Source organism: Myotis daubentonii, chromosome 7, assembly GCF_963259705.1.
Source record: "Myotis daubentonii chromosome 7, mMyoDau2.1, whole genome shotgun sequence".
In the NCBI taxonomy this organism is placed as follows: domain Eukaryota; kingdom Metazoa; phylum Chordata; class Mammalia; order Chiroptera; family Vespertilionidae; genus Myotis; species Myotis daubentonii.
In genome coordinates, this window is record NC_081846.1 from 37,198,846 (window position 1) to 37,222,667 (window position 23,822).

The following is a 23,822-nucleotide window of genomic DNA, read 5'->3' on the forward strand; positions in this document are numbered from 1 at the left end:
AGCATAAGTTGATTCCTTGTGATGTTTTGCCAATTACATATTCAAAAGGATAAATCTTTGCAAAGAAAACTCACAGTAACAGTCCAGAAAGCATGTTACCTCTAACTAATGATAATCTCGCACTTTACATAGAGATAGGACTGAGTATGGAGAGTATCAAAACCTACAGCTGAAACCCAGGGCTTCTCCCCTCTTCTTCCAAAATTAAAATTTACTTTCATCCCACAGCAAACTTGCAAGGGAAGTTTTTTAAAAATACTTCTCAGGATCCATAAACCAAACTTGATAAACATAATATCCCCACAGGCCGAAAAAATCAGCAAGCCTGTTTCAGATCAACCGGAGGAGCAGGGAGCAGAGGCGGGCATGCGTGTGTTCCGCCAAGTTCTGGAAGTCTGCACCATCCCGCAGGAGGAACTTTCGCAGATGCCACCTCAGCACGGCCCTCCCACAGGCCACGCGAGCCCGCGGGCGGGGACAGGCTTAAAGGGGCAGGAGCACGCTCGGCCTCCTCGCCTTCCATCCAAATTCGGTATTTTTCCGTAATGTATTTTTCGTTCGGGACCCTGGGGCACATCCAAGTTGCACTCCAGCCCGAGAAGGGCGCAGGCCCAGCCCTGACCACGTAGGCGGGTGGGCTGGCGGCAGGTGAAGGTGCAACTGGACTACCAGGCCCCTCCCGCTGTCCCAGGCACCGGCTACCCTGCGGGACAGACATCTGTGAACCAGCCCCCCTCGTGGGGGAGGAGCGCTCCTCTTGTGGGGGGTGGGAGGGGGGATAAGGGGCACGGCCCAGACGCCCACGTCACCGACCTGGGCCCAGGTCGGCCGCACCTCACCCTGCACCCGGGTTGTGGGGGTGGGTAGTGCAGAGGGAATACGACCCTGTTTAGGGGTAGAGGGCTGGGAGGGGCGCTCTCACCTCGGCACGGGCGAGGCCGGCGGACGCTGGACTCGGGAAAGTTTCTTACTCTTCCCTAGCCAACGCCGCGGCCCATGCGCAATGGTGACACGTAGCCGCCCCCCCCACTCCCGCTTGGCCAGCTGGCCAGAGAGGAGGGGGCGCCCGTGGCTGGGGCGTGAAGAAGGGTACTGACTGAGGGGCCGGGGTGGGGGAGTCGGAAGGCGACCCCGGCCCCTCCCCCGCTTGCCCCCCCCCCCCCCCCGGCGCTCCACGTCGGCAGCCAGCCCGGACACCCGGCCCCGCCCCCGGTGCCCAACTTCCCCACGCAGCCTGGGGCGCCAGCTGTTCTGGGCCCGCGCCCCGCGCCTACTCTGCTACTCTCCCGCTCGCTCACTCACTCGCTGTGCGGTGCGCTCGCCGCCCGCCCGCTCCAAGAATGCTAGTGCTCCGCGCCGCTCCGAGGCCGGCGCACGGGCCCCGGCTGCTATATAGGGCGGCGGCTCCAATCCCGCAGAGACACGTCAGATCGTGGCGCCCCGCCCCCCCCTCGCGCGGGGCCCCGCCCCCGCTCGGCGCACAGGTCAGGGCGCCTGAGTCCTGCCCAACTCCAGACCGCAGAGACCTGCAGGGCCAACCAGAGAAGGGGCAAAAAGAGCTGCCGCTCTGTCCCCCACCCAAAAGAAACGAGCAGCTTTGAGAGACAACACATAGCAAATTAAATGCTACCCCAACCAGTTCCAACTTTCAGTAGCTGATGACAAGCTGCTTTAGCCTAACAACACTCCCCTGGGAACACAAGCCATGCCTCCAAAGTTTGGAGCACAAATTTTCATTCCCTCACTCAAGGGGGAGAGAGGGTATTCCTGCATGAATTACGGAGTGCACCATGTATACTTGAGCACAGGACCATCCCACATGGGGTGAGACACAGGGGGACATGGGCATTTGGGAACAGAGAGGTCAGGTGGGAACAGTCAGTTCAGGACTTGGTCAGCACAGCCTATAGTCACCATAGGGAGGTTGCTCAGGATAATAGGAAGCTGGTGGGGAGCTTCCAGCAAACAGCAGAGGCACTGACCAAATGTACTTTTTAGTGGCACACTGTCAAAGTACATAGAGAAGGAGGTGGGCAGGAGGCTACTGCAGTTGTTCAGTCTAAAGATGACTGGCTTTCCATTATGGCTGGCAATGGTAGCTAACTAAATGGCCAGATTTGGAAGGCAACACCAAGTTGTCTTACCTGGATGTGGGCATGATTAAAAGTCAAGAATGGCATAGGGGTTCTATAGCTGCCCTCAGGGAAAAGGGGGAGTGATGTAAAAAATCAGGACTTCATGATTTAACATGTGAGATGTCCCACTAGATGACCAAGTAAGAATGTCAAGTAGGCAACTGTATGTGCAAGATGAAGACCAGGGAAGAAGCCCAGCACAGTGAGCAAAAATACCATGGCCCCTCATGACATCACCGTGGGAGAGATGGAAGACAGAGAAAAACCCGCCACTCCAAGCCAAGGACATCATCAAAGAGATGCCCGAAGTCACTAGGAAGGTACCTGGACAGGGGCACTTCCTCTTTAAGCTCCAAGGAACTCTTCAGCACCCCTTCCTGTATTATTACTGCCGTTTGTAGGTAGTCCTTCCACAGGGATTACCCAACCAGCAACTCAGACAGGTGTGTTTTGTTACTGTTTATTTTGAGGATCCAGCACTGGACTGAGGGATGAGGAAGGAGGAAGAAGAGAGGGATTCGGGAACAGTCATTAGGTTTGCTATCAAAGAAATTCTAATGAAGCTAGGAAGTTGCCACAGGCAGAAACTCTCACAATACCTAGTGCACAGGAGGCCTTAAAAGAGTTGATTAAGAAACTTATTATTAACAAAAAATAAAATCTAATGTTACATTGGTGCCACAAACCATCCCAGGTGCCTTGGTGCTGACAATTATGACCAGCTTTTCTTCCCAGCAAGGTTTAGTGCAGTGAACAGTTTGTAGAGGCAAATTCTAAGATGTCTGGATCTTGCAACACTCACACCAGATAATGTGCAAACCATTTGCTCAAAAGACGAACATTGGTCTATGTGACTTTAGGTTTCAGCCCTCAAGGGAATAGGGAAGAAGCTTTGAGCCTGCTCAAGGTAAAAGGTTAGACTAGGCAACCATCCCTACCCCCACTTAAAGCCATGATCTACAAAAAGACCAACCCTCAACAGAAGACAGGTGCTAGAAAAGAAGAAAAACCTACAAGCACAGCCCTAGCTCGTTTTGCTCAGTGGATAAAGTGTCGGCCTACAGACTGAAGGGTCCTGGGTTCAATTCCGGTCAAGGGCACATGCCCAGGTTCCGGTCTCAATCATCATTGATGTTTCTCTCTCTCTCTCTCTCTCTCTCTCTCTCTCTCTCTCTCTCTCTCTCTCTCTCTCCCTCTCCCTCTCCCTCCCTCCTCTCCCTTCCTCTCTGAAATCAATAAAAGAAAAAAACTCCTTTAAAAAACAAACAAAAAAAACCCTATAAGCACAGAGATATTACAGGATGCTTTCTGACCAGCCTGCGCATTGGGAGATGGGAGCACCTCTGAGCACTAGCAACCATGGACTAGTCAATAAAATTCAGGGCTCAAATTCCTACAATCATATCTGTCCAAGAACACCTAGGTTAAATGTAGAAAATAAAACAGAAAGAAATCCTGCTCAGAAGGGAATAAACCTCACACCAGGCTGCAAAGGATACCTACACTGCAGAGAGGCTAAAAGCCCAAAATTAAAAAATAAGATTGAAATAGGATTAGACTCGAAAACTTCAAAGGACAGAACTATCTGATTGAGACTATAGAACAATGTTAGTGATTGGAGACATAAGACATAAAGGCAACATTAATAAATCTAAAGGTGGGACAAATGAAGAGGTTAAGAAGCATAGACAAAAGGACATTCCACATAAGTCTAATAGTAATTCCAAAAAGAAATACAAAGAACAGAGAAAAAAAGACTAAAGAAAATCCTAAAATGTAAAGACACAACATTCCCTTCTTTCCCCAAAAGAGACAGAACAGGTGGCTAGCAGCATAATTTAAATGAACCCACACCAAAGCACACTAGAGTGAAACCTCAGAATGCCAAAAGAGTAGACCTATTACTATCAGTAGCTAGCTGCTGAGTTAACTGTTAAAGGATATATTTCATGCTCTAGCTGGTTCAGCTCAGTGGATAGAGTACTGGCCTGCGGACTGAAAAGTCCTGGGTTCGATTCCTGATCAAGGCATATCTCGGTTCAGGCTTGATCCCTGGCCCTGATGCCAGAGGCAACCAATCAATGTGTCTTTCTCAGATCGATGTTTCTCTCTCTGTCTCTCCCCATCCCTTCCACTGTCTCTAAAAATCAATTGAAAAATATCTTTGGGTGAGGATTAACAAAATAAAATAAATAAAAGGATATATTTCAGCAAGAATAAAGTGAAAGTCAGAGACTTGCAAGAATAATATTGATAAAGAAACCAGTAACCTAGGTAAAATGAAACAAGTAGTGACCATCCTATATAATAAAAGAGAAACATGTCAAAAAGACATTAGTGGAGAACCAAGATGGCGGCATAGGTTAACGCTGGAGTTTGCTGCTTTGAACAACTACTTCAAAAGTGAAACCAAAAAACGGAAGGGACATCACCCAGAACCACAGGAACGCTGGTTGAGTGGAAGTCCTACAACTAGGAGGAAAGAGAAACGCACACGGACACTCAGAGGAGGCGCAGTGCTGAAGTCAAATTCTGAGGTGCGGAGTGCGCGGAGCGGGCTGGCGGCAGAGGGCGCGGTTGTTGTTTTCATTCGGGAGGGAGTCGCAGACTCTGAGCTCCAGATCCGGGCGAGTCTTTAGGGACCCAGACTCAAACGGGAGAAGCTGGACTGTCTGGCTTCGGTCAGAGCGAGTGCAGCTTTCCCTCCGAGCTTTGCAGCGGGTGCTGGGACTCAGAGAGGCAGAGCCCCTGGGGACAGGACTGAGAGCCGCCATAACTGCTCTCTCCGGCCCACCCTGTTGATCCTGTGCGACCCGCCCCGCCCAAGCCCTGCACAAAGGCATTTGCCGGATAGCCTCAGGCAAAGGCTAGATTAGCACCTCCCTAGAGGACAGAAGTTCTCTCACTGCTGACACAGCTGATTCTCATAGCCACTTGGCCTGGAGGTCAAACCCTCCCTGGGATTAGCTACAACAATCAAGATTTAACTATAAGACTGCGAACAAAGACCACTAGGGAGTGCACCAAGGAAGCATAACAAAATGCGGAGACAAAGAAACAGGACAAAATTGTCAATGGAAGAAATAGAGTTCAGAACCACACTTTTAAGGTCTCTCAAGAACTGTTTAGAAGCTGCCGATAAACTTAATGAGATCTACACAAAAACTAATAAGACCCTCGATCTTATATTGGGGAACCAACTAGAAATTAAGCATACACGGACTGAAATAACGAATATTATACAGACGCCCGACAGCAGACCAGAGGAGCGCAAGAATCAAGTCAATGATTTGAAATGCGAGGAAGCAAAAAACATCCAACCGGAAAAGCAAAATGAAAAAAGAATCCAAAAATGCGAGGATAGTGTAAGGAGCCTCTGGGACAGCTTCAAGCGTACCAACATCAGAATTATAGAGGTGCCAGTAGGTGAGAGAGAGCAAGATATTGAAAACCTATCTGAAGAAATAATGACAGAAAACTTCCCCCATCTGGTGAAAGAAATGGACTTACAGGTCCAAGAAGCGCGAAGAACCCCAAACAAAAGGAATCCAAAGAGGACCACACCAAGACACATCATAATTAAAATGCCAAGAGCAAAAGATAAAGAGAGAATCTTAAAAACAGCAAGAGAAAGAAACTCAGTTACCTACAAGGGAATACCCATACGACTGTCAGCTGATTTCTCAACAGAAACTTTGCAGGCCAGAAGGGAGTGGCAAGAAATATTCAAAGTGATGAATACCAAGAACCTACAACCAAGATTACTTTATCCAGCAAAGCTATCATTCAGAATTGAAGGTCAGATAAAGAGCTTCACAGATAAGGAAAAGCTAAAGGAGTTCATCACCACCAAACCAGGACTATATGAAATGCTGAAAGGTATCCTTTAAGAAGAGGAAGAGGAAGAAAAAGGTAAAGATACAAATTCTGAACAACAAATATGCATCTATCAACAAGTGAATCTAAGAATCAAGTGAATAAATAATCTGATGAACAGAATGAACTGTTGATTATAATAGAATCAGGGGCATAGAAAGGGAATGGACTGACTATTCTAGGCGGGGAAAGGGGTGTGGGAGATGTGGGAAGAGACTGGACAAAAATCGTGCACCTATGGATGAGGACAGTGGGTGGGGAGTGAGGGCGGAGGGTTGGGCGGGAACTGGGAGGAGGGGAGTTATGGGGGGGGAAAAAAGAGGAACAAATGTAATAATCTGAACAATAAAGATTTAATTAAAAAAAAAAGAGAAACATGTAAATTGACCATCCCTCTGCTACACTCACCAGCCAATCAGGAGTGAGTATGCAAATTAACCCAGCAAAGATGGCAGGTTAATTTGCATACACAGACACAGAGTGGGAGAGCCACCAGAGAGTGGAGCGGCTTGGGGAAATTGGCTCCCCAAGCCACCAGACAGAGAGCAGAGAGGGAGAGCTGGCAGCTTGGAGGACTTGGCAGAGTGGGAGGCCATGGGACGGAGACAGAGCAGAAAGGGAAAACCAAGATTGCGGGAGCACCAGGAATTCTGGGAATAGTAGTTTTGGTGGCAGCCCCAGGACCGGAAGCCCAGAGCGCAGGGAACACCAGGAATGCTGGGAATCGTAGTTGTGGTGGCAGACGGATCTCCTAGACAGTAGGCAGCGGTTCTCAACCTGTGGGTCGCGACCCCTTTGGCAGTTGAATGACCCTTTCACAGGAGTCGCCTAAGACCATCCTGCATATCAGATATTTATATTATGATTCATAACAGTAGCAAGATTACAGTTATGAAGTAGCAACGAAAATAATTTTATAGTTGGGTCACAATATGAGGAACTGTATTTAAAGGGCCAGAAGGTTGAGAACCACTGCACTAGAGCAAAGTGAGCCTGGAGCAAGTTACTGTTGCGGTGGGGGATGGAGGGAAAGCAAAGATTAGAGACATAAGTAAAATCAGAGTGTCTAGGAAAAATTAAAGGGAAGATATCCTAAAACTTCCAGGAAATCTCCACCCATGAAGCAAAGAAAAAAAAAAGCCTCTATTATTCTGTGAGCAACAAACCAAACTGAGTTGGGGTCTCAGACAATTCGCTCATATGATTGCAAAGACGGACAGAAACTCCCGGATTGGAGAGGGCTCCCCTGAGGGGTCCCAGATTGGAGAGGGTGCAGGTCGGGCTGAGGGACCCCCACACCCCTCAGTGCACGAATGTCATACACCAAGCCTCTAGTACACGAATAACAACAACAACAACAAATAGTTAAAATATAAGATAGAATTAAGATTCTAGGCAACAATAAAATATAAGGTAGGAGGGGAAAATCGAAGTTATAATATTTTAAGATCATTATATTATTTGAGAAGTTAAAAATATTAATTTTAGCTCTTGTTAAATGAATGATAAAAATTTAAAGATAGTCTGGCCAGCATGGCTCAGTAGTTGAGCATCGAACTATGAACCAGGAGGTCACAGTTCGATTCCCTGTCAGGGCATATGCGCCCATGAGGTGGGCATGATCCCCCCAGTATGTGGTGTGCAGTAGGTGGCTGGTCAATGATTCTCTCATCATTGGTGCTTCTATCTCTCTCTCCCTCTCCCTTCTCTCTGAAATAAATACAAATATATATATTTTTAATTTAAAGATAATCTAGTAAAAACAGTTTTTAACTTTCAAACTAAAAACCATACTCATGCAAATGGAAGTTGTTGGCAATGTTCTATCTTAGATTAGCTATTAAGTTCAGAGGTATTCATACAATAAATGTTATAACTTAGCAGTTATGATATTCTGTAACGCTAATTATTAAAGAGAGGGAAAAAAGAAAACAAAATAAGAAGTGCCGAAACCGGTTTGGCTCAGTGGATAGAGCGTCGGCCTGCGGACTGAAAGGTCCCGGGTTCGATTCCGGTCAAGGGCATGTGCCTGGGTTGTAGGCACTTCCCCAGTGGGGGATGTGCAGGAGGCAGCTGCTTGATGTTTCTCTCTCATCGATGTTTCTAACTCTCTATCTCTCTCTCTTCCTCTCTGTAAAAAAATCAATAAAATATATTAAAAAAAAAAAAAAAGAAGTAAGAGAGAAGCAATTTAAAAGCCAATTCAAAACAAAAATGATGGAAGAGATGAATCCAATATGGCAATAATCTAATGTTAACACACTAAACCTGGCCTGTTACAAAATCCAGCTATAAGCTATTTAAGAATCCTAAAACATTAAGACACAGAGGCTGAAAGTAAAGGGATGGAAGATGGACTCCAAGCAGATACTAACCAAAGAAAGTTGGGCTAGCTGTATTACTTTCACATGAAACAGACTAGGGTAGAAAGCATTATTATGAACAAAGAAGGCCAAGAATAAAAGATTCAATCAACTCTGATTATGTGTGTATTTGATAGAATAGCTTTAAAAACATAGAAAGTAAAAACTGAAGTTTACTAGAAATTGATATATCCAAGTTACAGGGGAAGACTGACTCAACTCTTGGTAACAGATTACAAAGATTAAAATGATACAGAAAATAAAACAATGTAATTACTGAACTTACTCTATTGGATTTATGTAATTCTTTGCCTAATGATTAGAAGTGACATATTCTTTTCAAGCATACATGGAACTTTTATAAAAATTGGCCACAAGCTGAGGGGGGGAAAAAAAACAAATGGCAAAAAAATTTAGTATCACAACATTCTCTGACCACAATACAATTAATTACAAGTCAAGTTAAAATTTTAAGAAGCCTGTAAATTTTAAAACTTGCTCCTATTTAGCTCATGGGTCAAAGAAAAAATCTGAAAATATTTAGAATCCAGAAAATATTTAGAATAAAGCAGTTTCTATCCAAACTTTTGGAATAAAGCCAGAGTGTTAGTTACATGGAGACAAGTTTATAGCCTTAAGCTACCAAATTAGTGAAAAGGGAAAAGCACAAATTAATTGGCTGATCATTTTCTCCTAAAATTAGAAAAACCACAGAATAAACCCAAAGAAAATAGAAATAAAGATATGAAATTAATAAAAAAATACATACTAGAGAGAATAAGCACAACCCTACATCTGAGTCATAAAAAGAAAACCTAGCTAGATCTCTGGTAAAAATGATGAATGAAAAAAAAGAGAACATGTGTAAGTAGGCAATATTAAGAATTTAGAGGAGGTTAAAACTACAGCTACAATAGAGATTTTGAGAAATCTTGTAAGAATTCTACTGAGAAAAATACGTATTATAAAAAACTTGGAAACAGATGAAATAGGCAATTTCTAGAAAAATAAGTTCCCGCCCTAGCTGGTTTGGCTCAGTGGATAGAGTATCGCCTACGGACCCAAGGGTCCCAGGTTCGATTCCGGACAAGGGTACATGCCTGGGTTGCAGGCTCCATTCAATGTGCAGGAAACAGCCAATCAATGATCCCCTCACATCATTGGTGTTTCTCTCTCTTCCTCTCCAGTCCTCTCTGAAATCAATAAAAATAGGAAAAGAAGAAAAAGAAAAGAAAAATAAGTTCCCTAAATTGAGTCTGTTTAGAAATGTAATTTTTTAAAAAATGTATTTTATTGATTTTTTACAGAGAGGAGGGGGGGGAGTTTGAAACACCAATGAGAGAGAAACATTGATCAGCTGCCTCCTACACACCCCCTACTGGGGATGTGCCCGCAACCAAGGTACATGCCCTTGACCAGAATCAAACCTGGGACCCTTCAATCCACAGGCCGACGCTCTATCCACTGAGCCAAACAGGTCAGGGCTAGAAATGTAAATTTTAAATAAACAAGCCTCTTCAATCTTTGAAGAAACAGAAATTACCTTCCTACCTTACCTACAAACTCAGGAAACTCTAATACCTCCCAGACCAAGATAACAGGAGAAAAGAATATGTGAATTTCACCTAGGAGCTTAAAAGCAAAAGCATAACATAATCTAGCCAACTGATTCAGAAATGTAAAAAAATTATCATGATAAAGTCAAGTTCATTATAATAATGCAAAGGGGTACACTATCCTATCCTATCTAATAAAAGAGAAACATGGTAATTGGCATAGGACCGCTACCCTTCCCATTGGCTAATCAGGGTGATATGCAAATTAACTGCCAGCCAAGATGGCGGCCGGCAGCCAGGCAGCTTGAAACTAACATGAGGCTTGCTTGCTTCAGTGACAGAGGACTCCAACGTTCCCCACCTGCCGCTGCAGGCCTCTGAGCTGGCAGTTTGAAACATAGTTACAAAAATAGAAGCTAAACAAAACCCCAGAAACCAGCTTTCAGCTAGCCTGGATCTCAGACCTGGAGCTGATACAGAGTTTCAATTGTAGAACCTAAACAAACCAGATACCTGCTTTCAGGAGAGGAGGCCTAAGAGCTGGAGCCTCAGAGCTAAAGCTGGCTCAGAATAAAAAAAGAAAAAAGAAAAAAAGGAGCAGTTGGGAGCTTCAGTCCCAGCCTGAAAACAGCCCTCAGCCCCTCACCCAGACTGGCCAGGCACCCCAGTGGGGACCCCCACCCTGAAGGGTGTGTGACCAGCTGCAAACAGCCATCAACCCCTCGTCCAGGCTGGCCAGGCACCCCAGTGGGACCCCCACCCTGATCCGGGACACCCTTCAGGGCAAACCAGCCAGCCCCCACCCATGCACCAGGCCTCTATTCTATATAGTAAAAGGGTAATATGCCTCCCGGCATCGGGATCAGCATGACAGGGGGCAGCGCCCAAACTCCCTGATCGCCCTGTGGCTCTGTGTGTGACAGGGGGCGGGGCCACAACCTCCCTATCGGCCCTGCTCTGTGCCTGATAGGGGGGAACTCCCCAACCTCCTGATTGCCCTGCGGCTCTGTGTGTGACAGAGTGCGGCGCCCCAACCCCCCCCCCCCCCCACCCCATGGGCCCTGCTCTGTGTGTGACGGGGTAGAGCCATAACCTCCCCATCGGCCCTGCCCTGAGTGTGACAGTGGCGGCGCCCCAACCCCCCCACCCCACGGGCCCTGCTCTGTGTGTGATGCGGTAGAGCCATAACCTCCCCATCGGCCCTGCCCTGAGTGTGACAGTGGCGGCGCCCCAACCCCCTGATCCGCCCTGCTCTGTATGTGATGGGGGCAGTGCGCCAACTCCCCTATCGGCCCTACTCTGTGCGTGACAGGGGGGAGCTCCCCCACCTCCTGATGGGCCCTGCTCTGAGCATGACAGGGGGAGCTCCCCAACCCCCTGATGGGCCCTGCTCTGTGCATGACAGGGGGTGGCGCCGCAACCTCCCCATCGACCCTGCCTTGAGTGTGACAGGGGGCGGTGCCCCAACCCCCCAATCGGCCCTACCCTGAGCGTGACTGAGGGTGGCATCGCAACCTCCCAATCGGCCCTGCTCTGAGCCCGACCAGGGGCTGCACCTAGGGATTAGGCCTGCCCTCTGCCACCCGGGAGCAGGCCTAAGCCAGCAGGTCATTATCTCCCGAGGGGTCCCAGGCTGCGAGAGGGCACAGGCCAGGCTGAGGGACGCCCCCTTCCCCCCCGAGTGCACAAATTTTTGTGCACCGGGCCTCTAGTCCTATATAATAAAAGCCTAATATGCGAAGTGTCCAGTCGGCCAGTCAGCTGTTCAACCAATCAAAGCATAATATGCTAATGATACGCTAAAGTCGCTCAACTGCTCTCTATGATGTGCACTGACCACTAGGAGGCAGACAGTTGATCGGTCTACCAGTTGTTATGATGTACACTGACCACCAGGGGGCAGACACTCAGACCAATAAGTTAGCTTGTTGCTGGGGTCTGGCCAATTGGGACTGAGCAAGACAGGCCAGACATACCCTGGAGCCCTCCTGTGATCCCTCACTGGATGGCCAACCTCCCATGTCCCTCCCCAGCCCTGATTGTGCACCATGGGGTTCCTCGGCCTGGCCTGCACCCTCTCGCAATCTGGGACACCTAAGGGGATGTTGAGAGCTGGTTTTGGCCCGATACTGCAGGCCAGGCCGAGGGACCCCACTGGTGCATGAATTCATGCACTGGGCCTCTAGTTAGAAAAATAAAGTAATTCAACATACTATTAGCACTGGAGCAAGAAGATTTGATAATCTCAAAACATTCAAATAAAAAAAATTTGATATGATTTACTCATTCCTGATAAAACCAGGAATACAGGGCCACTTTCCTCAGCAGAATTCACATCAGGGTCATGAAGAAGACAGGCTGCAATGAGAGACCAAGTATTGTATCTATTCAAACCTACACTAGAGATTCTAACCAGAGCAGCAAGGCAAGAAAAAGAAAGGTATGAGGCTTGGAAAGAGCAAAACTGCCATTATTTAGACAACACAACTATCTGAGCAACTGCACAAGATCCAGGGAATCTGTCAACACACCACCAGAACTAGAGTCCAACAACACCAGTACACAAAATTAATTATGTTCCAAACACCAGCAACAAAGTATTAGAAATAAACTAAAAAAATAGGCTGTATTGAAGAACATTATTAAAAAACTTTATAAAATGCATAAAAGACCTAAAAACTGGAGAAGTGCCATGTTTACCTACATAGAAGACAATCATAAAGAGTGCAATCCTCCCCAATTAGATTAGAATTGCAAAGCAAATGCAGCTTAAATTCCAAAAGGGTTGTGCCCGTTCATGTGTGTATGGAATTTTACAATCAGATTTTATACAATTTTTATTTTTAAAAACTTATTTCTATATACATTTTTAAAATAGTGCATTGTAAAAGAATATATATAGACACAAAGTTTTTAGAATATTTACATATACAACTTTATACAACAAATTTTATACAAAAAATCAAGGACCATTGAACAGCCAATACAACGCTTGAGGAAAACAAGATGGGAAGGAGGACTTGCACTCCTCAACATCAAGATTTTCAGCTATAATAATTCAGGCAGTGTGCTGGTGCAGGGACAGGCACACAGGCTGAGAAGGCCCCTGGCATGGACATCATAATAGAGAGATACCATTTTCATCAGAGGTGGCCTTGTGGATAGACTATACAATCAATGTCTCTCTCTGGGAAAAGTGATTATTCAAATCAGGAAAAAACCTTTGTCCTTCACACCACTCACAAGGCCCATTAAGGTTTAATATGCAAATACCATGAGATAACAAGCCCACTTCTAGACACAGACCTTAGGAAGAAGCTCTCCCATATGAGTACCATATTTTTTCCATGTATAAGACACACCCCTGTATAAGACGCCCCCACTTTTCCAATCCAAAATTAAGAAAATCAATATTTTAAACATTTTGCTTGTTTTCCTCTTTAAGGCCTTCTTTTTTGGCATCTTAAGGAGTTGTTCTTCCTGTTTTCTCCACTGTCTGATCATACACTCAGTGGGAGGAGGTCCAAATTGTCTCTCTGCAGCTCTATTTCCATGCTCTTTTGCATAGGTGATTACATTCAGTTTGAATTTTGCAGAGTAAGACAATTGCTTACCAGTATTTATCTTTTTTTTTGACAGCTTTATGGGCTCAGAACACTCAGGTCCCTGTAGTTTCTGCGCACACTCCACTTCCACCTCCAATTACGGCATCAGCTGACATCAGTAATAATAAGGCTCAGTGATTGGAGGAAGCCTGTTTGACAAGGTATGGGCCAGCTACGCACCCACACGGCTCCCTCCTCGGCTGACTTCCATGTATAAGCCGCCCCTCGATTTTAGAAAAAATAGAGTCTTATACATGGAAAAATACAATAAAAGGAGACATACACAAGAATGGTAATCACAGCACCATTAGCCACAACTTTAACAACCTGCCAATGGATTATCATATGTAGAAAAACTGAGGTGCATAATTTATGCTACTTGTCCTAACAGCTTTACCTAATCGCATGTTAGAAAAGTAGACAGACCAGAGGCTGTCTCCAAGGTCTGACACTTGCTGGCAGCCCTGTGTTCATGGGAATGGTGCTAAGGGAGGGTGTTCAAGTGGAGCTCCCATCCTGAATGCAGAGGGCGGGTCAAGGGAAAGAACAATGTTTTTAGCCCCCTCAATAACTGAAATATGCCAATAAACTCCTTTTAGGATTAAGCTTATACTTAGCTAAAATTATAAACTGTAGTATCAACCCAAGTTGATTTGTCTTAACACTGAACATATCAAACCCAGGCTCCTTCTTTGACTCATTGTACATTTATTTGACAGAATGTACATTTATTACCATATGTACATTCAACTCAGCAGCTTGTTCTCTAAAATAAAACAGTACAAGTTTAGATGAGATACAACTGCTGTGGCCCATGGTTTCCCTCACATGGCTTTGTTGCTCTTCTACTAATTCTGTCAATTTCACTTCTTTTTTTTTTCTTCTTCTTTTTTTATTTTTTTAAAAAAATATATTTTATTGATTTTTTACAGAGAGGAAGGGAGAGAGATAGAGTCAGAAACATCGATGAGAGAGAAACATCGATCAGCTGCCTCCTGCACATTCCCCACTGGAGATGTGCCCGCAACCCAGGTACATGCCCTTAACAGGAATCGAACCTGGGACCTTTCAGTCCGCAGGCCGACGCTCTATCCACTGAGCCAAACCGGTTTTGGCATGTCAATTTCACTTCTTTACAGGAATGATAACTTAGAAGTTTCCTCAATAACACTGTTCCTCTTATTAGGTTCACATATTTTTCTGTCATTTGAAAATACAGGCGTCCCCCATGAGAAGAGACTGTACAGAACACCAAACTTGTTGTCAGGACACAAAAGTTCACAATCTTGCTCGGATACTGTCTGGGTTACCTTGGCTAGATATTTAAGCTTTCAACTCATGTTTCCCATTTGTGAACTTTTGGAGCCTTTTCAAATTGTTAAAAAGAAAGAGCGTCTGCTCTAAAGTAGGTATCTCACTGGGGACATCAGCATTTAATCTGACTAAATGAATACATTTAATGAAGTACTGTATTTCAATATTCTATACATTAATTTATAGAATATTGAAATAATCAGCATGTCTTTATAAAGATGAGTAAACAATAATATTTAAAGCCTAATTCAAGAACATGTGTCAGATTAATACAACTTAAGTTTTTAAAAAACGGAATGGACAAATGTTAGGTTCAAAATATTAAGTTAATGAATTCCCATAGAAATGAATGAAACACTACTCTTCAGAGCCATGCTGGCCAATGTATACTAGTGACATATGTGTCTGTTGATTCTTGCAATGTGGCTAGCTCACATTGATATATGTTGTTAGTCTAAAATACACACTGGATTTTGAAGACTTAGACAAAAAAAAACTCAATGTAAAACATCTTATCAATAATTTTATATTGATTACATGTTGAAATATTAGATTGGGTTAAACAAAATATATTATCAAACTTAACTTTGCCTGTTTATATATATTTATATTTTATTTTTTTATTGATTTCAGAGAGGAAAGGAGAGGGAGAGACAGAAACATCAAGAGAGAGAATCATCGACCAGCTGCCTCCTGCACACCCACCTTGGGGATTGAGCCTACAACCTGGGCATATGCCCTGACTGGTTCATAAGTCAATGCTCAACCACTCAGCAACACTGGCTGGGCTCTTTTTATATTTTTAAGTCAGACATTAGTAAATTTTAAATTATACCACTATATGCAGCTGTTATTTGAACAGCAATGCTATAGGGTTTGGTTTCCCAAACCAAAGCAAAAATGTAATCTGACAAAAAAGCTTTCCTTACTAATTCAATATATCAGTCTTAGAGGAAAGTATAAATCAATCTATTAGAAATCTCTTGCTTATAATGAATACATTTAGACTAGGGAGAAAACACAAAATGGGTACTTGTCTCAGTCATAAAAATATTTCCTTTACCACAAGCATGCAGGGGTGTGCGGAGCAGGATACAGTATCAAAGACTTCCAGGAAAGAAGCAACCAAGTTTATTTACAGTATTTCTTCCAAGGACTCTAACTCTCATTTTAAAAGTGGGGGGCAAAAGATACAAACATCTTTCACAAAAGAAAACCGAAATTAACAGTAGCATGAGACTCTACATTTCACCTCTTAGTTTGGCAAAAACGAATTTTGAAGGCTGTCAGAAAAGGTGTGGGAAAGCTGGTGTGGTTGGAGGAATAATTACTGATGTGATCTCTTTGGAAAGCAACTTTGATTACAGGTTTTAATTTAAAATACAAATGTTCTTTGCTCTGGCCAGTGTGGCTCAGTTGGTTGAGCGTCATCCGGTACACCGAAAGGTCACTGGTTCGATTCCCAGTCAGAGCACAAGCCCAGATTCTGGGTTCAGGCCTGGGTCAGGGGCATACAGGAGGGAACCAATCGATGTTTCTCTAAAATCAACAAAACAACATATTAAAAAAAACAACCCAGAAATGTTCTTTGACCCAGCAAGTCCTACTTCTAAGGATTTTTCCCACATATACAGGTATATGTCCAAAGAGAAATGCACTGAGCAAACACATGCCCCGTTAACCATCCTCCTGATGACCTGCCTAGGAGCAAGTCTTCACTTTCCAGCACAGGCAAGAACAGACGCCACCCTGAATTCCAGCTCCCCCAAGACAGTCATTGCTTGCTTCCGAACCTGCTCATGCCAGCACTGCTTGGTAATGTAATTACATAATTTAAAAATAATAATAAAAGAAGAAAATAAGAGCAAAAGAAATAATTCTGTGAATACTAAATTTAGCACACTGGAATTTCTCACAAGGGAAAGTTGCTTTTAAAAAATTATGCAGTTAGGTACAAAAAAAGCTGTAAAATTTCAAGAAATCCACATTCCCACTACTTTGTGTCTTAAATTCTTGATCCACTTAAAAAAGAAACTGATTCTGAATGTCCGAGAGGACAAGTAGAGTTTATGTAAGAAAAGACTACAGCATCTGGTCAGCAAACCCTCAGACAGACTCTCAGCCCCATATGAAATGACCAGTGGCCAAATGAACATCTTCCCCTGAACCACATATCCGGTGCTGTGTCAAGTCTGTATTCTTTCATATGCAGCCGGCTGTGTCAGAGAGCCGTGTTTATATGCGTCTCTAGAAGGCTGCTCAAGCCACTGAGAGCAGAAGGGCAGAGCCAGGTACTGACAATCACATGCATTAGCAACTGGGTAAAGGAAGGGGGCATCACTTACTGACCTGAAAAAGCAGCAACTGTACTGTTAAGTTATAGACTGTGAAGCTGGGAGATGAGCACATGGAAAAACAGTATTTATTTAATCTACCACTTACCAAAAAAAAAGTGTGTTTTAACAGGTATAGAAATTATGAATGGACTTATGGTGAGTGTTCAAGCCAGTTAACTAACTGCAGCAGGGGAAATCTCTGTGGTATATGATGCTCCCCTCTGAAGAGGGAAACAGGTACTAAGTAGCATTAGCTACCACAAATCAATGAATGGCAGTCATAGAATTTTATGATGTCTGAAGTAAGACTTCTCAGCTATTAATTTGCTTGTAAGGGGCTGCTGATTGCAGAGATGAGACTTGCCATCTGCAAACACCAGCACAGCAGCAGAGAAGGGCCAGGCCTGTGGACCGCTTCATACACACTAAGAATGAGGTGGAGTGCAGGCTGCAGACACAGTTCACCTCAACACAAGAACATATCTGACAGTGAGCACACTTCAATGGACTTGCATCCTGCAAGCACTGGGCAAAGTCCTTCCCACTGGTGCTGTGCTCTCTCCTGGGTGATGGTCTGGCTTAGAGAACTTCTAGGGTCTCCATCTCTAAAACTGTATAACTGTTTCATTAAAGAAGCCAACCAGTGCTCCCAGGTGGAGATGCATCCAAGTGACCCTGGGGTCACTCCATGTCTGACCTCCATGGTGACACACACAGGTCCCTCGCCACAGCCAGTACCTGCTGCAATGTATGGTGCTTCTGGGAAAAGAAGGACAATAAGGCCAGCCAGGGATGGGAAGGCTAGAGAAAAGGGCTCTGGCAGCCTCACCCCAGCCGTACAATGAAAATATACTTTTAATCTTCCAACTATAAATCCCATTAATCCATAAGAAACAAAATAATTCCAAGTTTGACCTAGGGCAACAATTTCTACTTGAAGATATTTTTCTTCCTACAATTTACATAGAAAAGTTCCATGAGCCAGCATGAGCTTAGCTCATGTTTATAAAAACTTTGCTATGGATACAAAGCTAGCTAAAGCCATGAGTGGAAATACATAGGAATTAGAACCAGTCCTACAAATGTAATGCTTTTCTACAAAAGAAGAAATAAATATCAGAAAAATTCAGTCTTTGGATTCTCTCCTCCTTAGAGGGTAAATCACTGTGGTTACTCTGCTTGTTGACACTGGCCACATCACACCTCTTCACTTGGCCTGCTTCCTCCTTGTTTGTCAGATGAGGATGTGGGAATCCACTCTATCTTCCAGTACCATCTTTCTGAGGCTACTCTATGGAACGCATCTCACTTTTGGATTTAAAGACTTCTGAAAATTCTTAATGATACAGCTGTACGCCCAAGAACTATCTCCACATTAGGGCGCCCTACCACAAGCACAGTGTGCACAGCGCAGTTTTCTACTCCCCCTGAGGCAGGCAATGGAGAACCTGGCCTCACGAGCATCTAGGAGCAGGGACGAAGATGCTCCACTTGTCGAGAGCCAGCAGGGCAAGAACAAACTGTTAACCCCACTATTAGAAAACCAGCACCAAATAAAGAGGGACCTGAGAGAAAGATGATCTGTCTGTGGCTCCACAGGGGGCCAAGGACAGGAGAGGGACAGCACCGAGAACTAATGAAAGCCGCTGAGGCCAGCTCCAAGGCAACATGAAGCGCCACTTGGGACGAACTCTGGCTGCTCTGTGAAGGGACTGTAGAAGGCAACCACGGAAACAGTGAGAATAAAACACTAGCAAAGTCTGGAAATAACAACTTCCACATGGAGGTAACTGAATGAGTATCATGCTACGTCCACACAATGAGACAACATGCAGCATAAGAGGGTAGGAAAGCTGCACACAGGACCATACGTGGTCCCTAGGGCACATGGTTAATGACAAAGGGGGAAGGACATGCAAAGTGAATCAGAAACACACATTTGTATGTCAGTTTATAGTTGCAAAAGAAACAACGGGAGAAGGAAAAAAAGGAGGGGGATAGGGATGGAAGACAAATGTTTCTGAATATACCATGATTTTTACAGCTTTGCTTTGAGAATCACATAAATTAGAAAACAAACTCCAAAACTAAAAATGCCCCGCTCCCTATCTTGAGGCTGATCATAGGGTGAGTTCAGTCAGTGGACAGTCACTGAGCCACATACTATTAGTTCTGCACAGTTCTCTATACATTCAATGCACTTCAATAAAGAGTTTACCAAAAAAAAAAAAAAAAAAAAAAAAAAAGAAAATGTATCTTACATTTTGTATATCACATTGGTGATATAGCCTTCAGAGAAAATGTAACTGTAAAACACAATAATTTGACAGTATATTCCAAGTGAGACATATCCTAATAATATGAGTATTTTATTCTAAAAATATTATGTCATAAGATGACTAGGTAATCAAGTTAATATCCTTAAAAACCAAGGTTTTTCAGCATAATTAAAAGTTTAATATACATTTAAGTAGCAACCATATAAGTTTTAACTGAATGAGAAGTATCTACACTCAAAATTGTTTCCCAGGCCTGTATGCTATGAGAAACAACACAGCAATAGTGGGTACATCCAGACATAGACTATGGCATTCAAACACCACTCCGCACTAAACGAAACCAGGGCACCTTAGAAAACAGCTAGGTCTGGGGCAGAATATGGACAAGACGGGACATCTTGCTGTGGCAGAAAGCAAAGAAGCAGTCACAGACTAATGGGGCCACATCCAAAGAAGAGAAGCCAACTTGGGGAATAATAGGAGTGTCAAAATATGACCTCAATGGGTTGAAACACAATTCTATACTAGTACATATACACAAGTTTATAGTACCAGGGAGGAAAGCCACAAAAAGGCATTGTCACTTTGGAAGTTGCTAGTCCCAATACATTCTAACGTTAAGGAACGAAATCTTCATTTCTCCTTCCTCTCCAGTATGAACTGTATTTCAGTGTAACCAGAATTGATGATAAGGGGAGTCTTCTTTACACAGTTTGACCTCAGAGATACTGCAGGTTCGGGTCCTGACCACCGCAACAAAGCAAGTACTGCAATAAAGCGAGATGTAATCTTTTTGCTGGTGGAATCTTGCCTTCAATTTGTTAAAAAAACAAACAAACAAAAAAAACACCCAACATCTATGACATGCAATAAAGAGAAGCACAATAAAACAAAGTGTGCCTGTGTAAGAATGCCAATTAATAAATGTAGAAATAGAATTAGAAAAATCTCTATTTTGCAATTGCCAATTGTGGGCTAACTCATGGTCCCCACAGACAACCAGGTCCTTCGTCCTGAAGCCCATGAATGTTACCGACAAATTAAGTTATCGGTGGGACCTAAATGTAATCATAGGTGTCCTTAAAATCAAAGAGTACTACTTCTCAACATCTACAGAATGCTGCCAAAACCACACTCAGAGGATGAATCAAACTTGTAAATTTCATTATAAGAAAGAATTAAGATAAATGCACTAAGCATTTAAGTCAAGATAGAGGGGAAAAAATAGAAGGAATAAATAAAAGAATTGGTAAAATACAAAACTGAAACAAACAAAAAACAGCTGAGTTAATCAAGCAAAACCAGAGTCAGTTTCTCTGGAAAAACTCAATTAAAAAGCAGTTAGTTCTGCTCTGGCCCGTGAGGCTCGGTTCGAGTATCCTCCCGGGCACCTAGATGGCGGGTTTGGTTCCCGGTCAGAGCACATACCCAGGTTGCAGGTTCAATCCCCAGTCAGGGTGGATTCAGGAGGCAACTGATCGATATCCCCCCCCCACCCTCTCTCTAAAATCAATTTTTTAAAAAGCAATTAGCTCTTTTCAGTCTGACAAAGAAAAGGAAAGAACACACCGAATCCAAGCTCACAATGATTATTCTCACCCTGTTCTGAAATAAGAACTGTGCTACAAATGGCAGTAATTATACCTCTGGGTAGATCCCAAGGAAGTCAGAGTTTCTTTGCCCCAAGGGGACCCCATAAATTATTTTTACATCTCACTGGCATTAATTGGGTTCTGAGGCCATTAAGGGACCAATAACTGTAGTCAAGGGGACAAGGGGATGGGATATGACAGACACAGCCAAACAGGGTCTACCCATGCAGCAGGACCATTTCATCAAAAACATATGGCTTGCACATGGTGGTGGAAAAGAGTGGCTCCCAGAGGAAGATCATGGCACTGTTTCCCTCCCCAAAACAAATGAGTACATCTGCAGAGAGAAGAGATTACCAACTAACTACCATTTAGTTTACAAACATGTAAAATTTTAAACAGAACACCAGCCAAATAAATCCATACTAAATTTAGAAAATAAGCCCTCAGAACTAAGTAGGATCTGTTTTAGGGATTCAGTAAGGATTTATTATTATTTTTTTAATTTACTGATTTGACAGAGAAAGGAAGGGGGAGGGAGGGAGGGAGGGAGGGAGGGAGGGGGGAGGGAGGGAGGGAGGGAGAGAGGGAGGGGGAGAGAAACATTGATTTATTGTTCCAGTTAGTTATGCATTCACTGGTTGATTCCTGTATGTGTCCTGCCTGGGGACTGACGTCACAACCTTGGCATATCAGGACAACACTCTAATCAACCAAGCTACCTGGCCAGGGCAAGATTCAGTATTAGGAAGTGTATACATCTCACATTTATAGCTCAAAGGAGGATAATTGAACAAATATGCATGACTGATAAATGGCCATTTAAAAAATGGCCAAAAGACTGATGCAATTCAGCATCTATTCCTTGCTTCCTATGGAATTTAATATCAGGAATAGACAGAAATAGCTATAAAAATAATATTGCCCAGGTCTGGCTAGTGTGCTCAGTGGTTAGTATCAGTCCTGCACACGAAAGGGTCTTGGGTTTGATTGCAAGTCAAGGGCATCTACCTGGGCTGCAGGTTCAATCCTGGCCCCAGTCAGGGCACACCTAGGAGGCCACCAATCAATGTGTCCCTCTCACATTGATATTCTCTCTCTCCCTGCTCTTCGTCTCCCCTCCATCTTTCCATTCTCTAAAAACCAATGGGAAAAATATCCTAGAGTGAGGATTAACCAAAAATAAAATTTAAAAATATTGCCCCAAAGTAAAATATATTTAAAGCTAAAATTATCCTACTGAAACTAGTAACAAAATGGCAAAGATGTCTACTGTTGTCAGACTGTCAATCATGCTACCTAGAATACATAAATAAGTAAAGAGAAGACACCTCTACTATAATGAAAAACTAGTCAGCAGGAAGGATGGACTAGGCAAAACATACACACAGACACACACATACACAAGGCCCAAATCATGGAGATGCCAAATCGCAGCCCAGGAGACTTATCACAAAGATGTCTGTTCTCTCCAAGTTCAGCTACACCCCCAAGGAAATGTCAAATCTCTGTGGTAGGCTGAATAATGGCCACCCAAAGATATCAAGTCCTGATTACTTGGAATGTAAATGTTACCTTACTTGGGGGGGGGGGAAAGAAAGTCCTTCTAGATGTGATTAAAGATCTCGAGGAGATTGCCTTGAATTGTCTGAATGGGTCCTACAAGGCCCCATAAATGTCCTTATAAAAGAGAGCCAAAGAGCCCTGGCTGGGTGGCTCAGTTGGTTGAAGTGTCATTCCATAAACCAAAAGGGGATGGGTTTGATTCCCGGCCAGGGCACATACCCAGTTGGGTTCAATCCCCCAGTTGGGGCTTGTATGGGAGGCAACTGATTGATGTTTCTCTCTCTCTCTCTCTCTCTTTCTCTCTCCCTCTCTTTTGAATCAATACAAAAAAATTATATTAAAAAATAAGAGAGTCTAGAAACATAATGCAGAAGAAAAAGCTGTTAAGAAGACTGAGGCAAAGATTGGAGTGATGCAGCCACAAGCCAAGGAACCAGAAGCTGGAAGAGGCAAAGAATTCGTGCACCGGGTCTCTAGTGTGTGTGTGTGTGTGTATGTATGTATATATCTGTATCTATATCTATATCTATATCTATATAGTAAAACAATATATATTCCTATAGCTGTGATTTCAATCAATATCACAGGGTTTGTCCCAGTGCCCCCAGAGGGAGTGTGACCTTGCCAGATTTTAGATTTGTAGCCCCCAGAAATATGAGAGAATTGATTTCTGTTATTTAAACAGAACTCATGTGTATCTGTGAGTTTATCTTTTGATACAAGTGTCATTTCAAGTCAGCAGGAAGGATGGACTAGGCAATAAAGAGATTTAGGCCAATTTGGTATCCATTTTTTAAAAATATAAAGGGTGATCCTTACCTCACACCATAGTCCAACATAAATTTCAGCTAAATTGGAGATGTGGAGGTGAACAGTTTCGCCTTGAGGAGTTAGAAGACTGAGGAGGAAAAACTGCGAACAGGGGGTGCAAGCACCTAATGATGACTCGGACTGCAGACATCATCAAGGAAAGTATTAACCCTTTGCAGTTGTTTGTCTACTCTCAGCCACCAAAGCTTTTTTACCATTCCGGTCGTATGTCTGCTCTCAGCCACCACAGCAAGGAACCGTACGAATCTTAACTCTATTCATTCATGTATCAGTTCATAATTTCTCTGAAAGCTCTTAAGTGTCTAAGCGACCTTGTCACGAACCAAAACACTGCCCCGACAAATCGGAGATATCGAAACTCAATATAAA

At 43.7% G+C, this 23,822-nt stretch overlaps 1 protein-coding gene across 3 annotated transcripts in view; it reads right to left on the reverse strand.

Moving 5' to 3' along the window:
- Window positions 1-23,822, reverse strand: part of HDLBP (high density lipoprotein binding protein) — an 84,087-nt gene that overhangs the window by 45,293 nt on the left and 14,972 nt on the right. Inside the window, exon 1 of one of the 3 annotated variants that reach the window (XM_059703855.1) lies at window positions 1,303-1,432. The exons of the other annotated variants lie outside the window; for them this stretch is intronic. The gene's annotated coding sequence lies outside the window, so the exon portion shown is untranslated. Of the gene's footprint in view, window positions 1-1,302; window positions 1,433-23,822 lie in introns of those variants that run through there. 3 annotated transcript variants of the gene reach the window in all.